We start from the raw sequence: 4757 nt of genomic DNA, 5'->3' as shown, positions 1-4757 counted from the left end.
TATGTATTCTGAATTCTAAACCCTTGGTGTATAGCAGAAATTGAGAGGCTAGAATCATAGAATAGGATAGAACCTTACTTGGATCTTCTGAGGAAAATCAGCTCATCCAAGGTCTGAAGACCATATTCAAATTTTGAGTTTATTTGTTTATTGCAGGAAATTAGTCATCTTCCTGGTTCTGGAAGTGGAAACTAAATTACTTTAGTCCTTAAGGCAGCTCTAACACACTGTTTACTTCTACTCAACTTGTGATCAATAAAAACCCTAAATCTATTCTACTTGTTCTGGCTAAAAATGTTTGACCTTTGTACTTAGGCAGATAATTTTTTGTATTGAAGTGTAGGGCTTTACATTAGTACCTATTAAATGCTTTCCTGTTGAAGATGACCCTTTATTCTGGCCTTGTCTAGATGTTTTTAGATACCAATTTTGTCTTTGAATTCATAAGCTTTCCTTTCTAGTTCTCTGTCACCTGCATGTCAAAATGTTAGAATTAATTATTATAAAAAGGAAAACTGAGATAGAGGCCTCTTTTGCCAATGCTATATCACTAGTAATAATAGGAATATGTTAGCTTTTTCTGGTGTATACAGGAAAAGCCCCATTAGTTTAGTGTGTATATCATTGCATATTTAGAGCTGAAAAAATAAGGCAGTGTGCATTATAATGGTGCTTCCTTTTATATTGTCAGAAACATTTGATTTTTATTTAATTAATTAACTTATTTATTTTGAGATGGAATCTCACCCTGTTGCTCAGTGCAGTGGTGTGATCTCAGCTCACTGTAACCTTTGCTACCTGAGTTCAAGCGATTCTCCTGCCTCAGCCTCCCGAGTAGGTGGGATTACAGGCGTGCGCCTCCACACCCAGCTAATTTTTGTATTTTTTTGGTACAGATGGGATTTTATCATGTTGGCCAGGCTGGTCTTGAACTCCTGACCTCAAGCGATCCACCTGCCTGGGCCTCCCAAAGTGCTGGGATTATAGGTGGGAGACACCATGCCCAGCCTGATTTTTATTTTAAAAGTCTTTTAGAAGATTGCTGTTCCCCACTCTCAATGCTGGGATTTTGTCAATTCTAAAAATAATATTGTACCAAATTCAAATATGTCTTATAAGAAGTTTTCCACAACCCTGCCATTCTAACATAACTGTTTTTATTTTTTCACGTTTCTTTCCACAGCTTCTACTTTTTGTTTAGGCTTTTACATATTGCATGCCCAATTTTCTACATCTCTTTCTAGTTCCCTGTTAGAAATGGGTGTTAGCCTGGATTTATTCTTAAGCACGTGCAATTGAACTAAAACAAGCAACAGAGCATCTTCCATACAGCTTTGCCTAAGTGGGCTAACAAGTGGGCCGAAATCTTTGTAGGCCTTACAGAAAGTGATCACCATAGAAAGGAGGTAGAACTGTCATGTGAACTTAGCAGCTCACTTTTTAAAGAATCATCAAACATCTACATAAGTCAGAAGTGTATGGGGGGCAACGGGGTCTTGAGCTGCCAGTTTAGAAAGCCCTGAAGTTGTGATTTGGAACATTTTGGTTTAGGGAGCCCAGACTAAAGTCTATGTCTTCAGTTCTGCTCGAGAATAGGGTGAGGGGGTAGGAAAGGGTGGTAGAGAGGGCGTTTCGATTCATTTTTGGTTTGGGAGGGCACTGGGACAGTTGGGGAAATCACCTCCTCATTAGAAGCCCTTTACAGGCCGGGCACAGTGGCTCATGCCTGTAATCCCAGTACTTTGGGAGGCTGAGGGGGGCGGATCACCTGGCTTCAGGAGTTTGAGACCAGACTAGCCAACATGGCGAAAACCCGTCTCTATTAAAAAAAAAATACAAAAATTAGCCAGGCATGGGGGCGTGTGCCTGTAATCCTAGCTACTCAGGAGGCTGAGGTAGGAGAATCACTTGAATTCGGGAAGCAGAGGTTGCAGTGAGCCGAGATCACGCCATTGCACTGCAGCCTGGGCGACAGAGTGAAACTCTGTCTCAAAAAAAAAAAAAAAAACAAAAAAACGAAGCCCTTTACTTTACTTCTGTTTGTCTCCCACTGGAACTTTCTTCAGGACCCAGGTGGGTGGCTACAGCCTAGAGATGCTTGTCCACAGCCCAAGGAAGTCTAAGCTAAAGTTTCATTTACAATTTATACATGCTTTTCTACCCTCTTATGCTGAGTATTTTATAGAACATCTTCTCTGCAAATATCCTTTATCTTTTAGAACATTGATAATAATGGTGGCTATTATTTATTGGGCATCTAGTATATGCCAGGCAGTGTATACTTACATTATTATGCTTCACAACAATACCATGAGAGAGGAGTCATTACGTCATTTTCACAGTCCAAGGTCATGTCACTATATAACATTCTGTGTCTGTTTAAGACTACACAAATTTGAGCAATATAAAATGACATCACATGCTGGGCACGGTCATGCCTGTAATCCTAGCACTTTGGAAGGCTGAGGCAGACGGATCACCTGAGGTCAGGAATTCAAGACCAACCTGGCCAACATGATGAAACCCCGTCTCTACTAAAATTACAAAAAAGTTAGCTGGGCATGGTGGTGGGAGCCTGTAATCCCAGCTACTCGGGAGGCTGAGGTAGGAGAATCGCTGGAACCCGGGAAGCGGAGGCTGCAGTGAGCTGAGATCGCGCCACTGCACGCCAGCCTGGGTGACAGATGAGACTCTGTCTCAAAAAAAAAAAAAATTAAAATTAAATGACATCACAATATCCCAAGGCTTTTCTCTCGTTCAGGAAGACAAGAGAAGGTAAACAGAGAGACCTGGGGCTTTTCCAAAGCAGGAAGGATAGTGTGACTGCTCTTACTGACTTCTTTCTGCATAAAGCACAGGATGTTTCTGAAGTAAGCGAAGGGCAGACTCTTGGAAACTTAGCAACAGGAAATGATCTTGAAACAATGAAGCTTAAGAGACAGAGCTGGCACATTTTCAGGATGTAAAATATTGGACTCGGAATATGTAAGTTGTAGCACAGAATGTCTCACCAAACCACTGGGTGACTATAAATCAGTTACCGAAGTAAATTCCTCCAGCCTTAGGTTGCATCAATGTTTGATAAATAAATACATGATGATTTTTCAGAGTTGCTAAGAATTCCTTATAAGAGAGGAATAGGAAAAGCTGACCTTGTTTAGCATATGTAGTGCTTTTCAGCCTTTGAATGGAAGCACTCAAACCATAAAATGTAATTATGTTTTCTCTCACCACTTAAGGTTTTGACCAAGAGTTAACTCTTGTCAAGCTCAGAAATCATTCTGGGTGATGTAAAGCAGGTTATAGGGCAACCCAGTTCCATAATTGAATAAATTATAAGTTTTCAAATGTTCCTTGCTCCAGAAATAAAAATAATTGGCCTGGGTCTTTTTGAGGTTGGCCTCATCCATAATCTGAGTCCCTGCCTGAGGCAGCTCTAATCCCACTAATGCATGACTAACACAGTCATGTTGTTGCTGTGGCCCCCGGAAACACCAAGAGTCTTCCTAAAAATCAATCCCAGACTTTATAGTATTATCAGGTCTTCTCTGTAGGTGGCTAGGATTGCTGTCATTGTTCCAGCTTACAATGACTTCAGAGCTCCAGGAGAAATTAGGCCCTGATTCAACCGATCCCCAGAAACCCCATTCAAGGGAACCTGGGCATCCAAAATGTTTTCTTTAGCAAACTAGGTCAGTGTGCTTAGTTCTGCCATCCGCACCAGAAAAGACTGTGGGTCTGGTCACAAAACCTAAGACATTTCCACGTCCTGATGATTTATTACCAGGGCAAATAGAAATATTGCAGACCACAATATAATTTATCATTTAATTACATATCTTTCTGGAAGACAACATACACAACCAAAGAGGCAATTTAGAGCTGGCTTGTCTTTTGCTCTGGGCCTGTTTCCTTGTCTGCGGTAGGAGAGGCTTGGGCAGAATGGTCTCTGGATCTTGAAGGGCTCTTTAGCCCTAACCTTCAAGATTCTATAGATAATAGGGAGATGAAGCTCTTACACGGAGGTGGCCTTCTTGAGCTATAGTTTCATTGGTACCACCTCCTATCTGTGCTACACAACTGCTTAGCCTCATCAAGCCTCAGCTTCCCCATCAGCAAAAATGGAGATAAGGACAGTACCAACTTCACAGAGTTAATTGCTTGAATTATTAAGGTAATGTATGTGAACCTCAGAGAAGGAAATCTCAGAGGGCACTCAACTTATATGCGCTATTATAATGATAATGGGGCCATCTCATTGTAATCACTTTTCTTTGCTTATTTTCCTCCTTGCTCCCTATCTCTCCTTCTTTGCCTCCACATACTTTTCGTCACTTATCTTTTCAAATTTACTTTTACCACACAAACCATCTTCAAGAGATAAACTTTAAAGAAACCAAAAATGAAGGATTCCAATATCAAGTTCAAGGATGATTGATTTCAGGACCCAATCCTAGATCTTTCAAGATGTATTAGTTCATTCTATGCTGCTATAATGAAATACCTAAGGCTGGGTGATTTATAATAAACAGAAATTTATCCACTCACAGTCGTGGAGGCTGGGAAATCCAATATCAAGTTGCCACTATCTGGCAAGGGCCTTCTTGCTGTGCTATAACATGGTGGAAGACATCACATGACAGAAGCAAGGGGGGTAGAGAGAGAGAGAGAGTGCAAGAGGGGCCAAACCCACTCCCATGATAACAAGCTGCCTCTCATGATAATAGTTTCAGTTCATTCATGAAGGTGGAGTCCTT

The sequence above is a fragment of the Nomascus leucogenys genome, chromosome 2, assembly GCF_006542625.1.
Source record: "Nomascus leucogenys isolate Asia chromosome 2, Asia_NLE_v1, whole genome shotgun sequence".
Lineage (NCBI taxonomy): Eukaryota > Metazoa > Chordata > Mammalia > Primates > Hylobatidae > Nomascus > Nomascus leucogenys.
The sequence above is the reverse complement of the archived record's forward strand: the minus strand, read 5'-3'. Positions refer to the sequence as shown.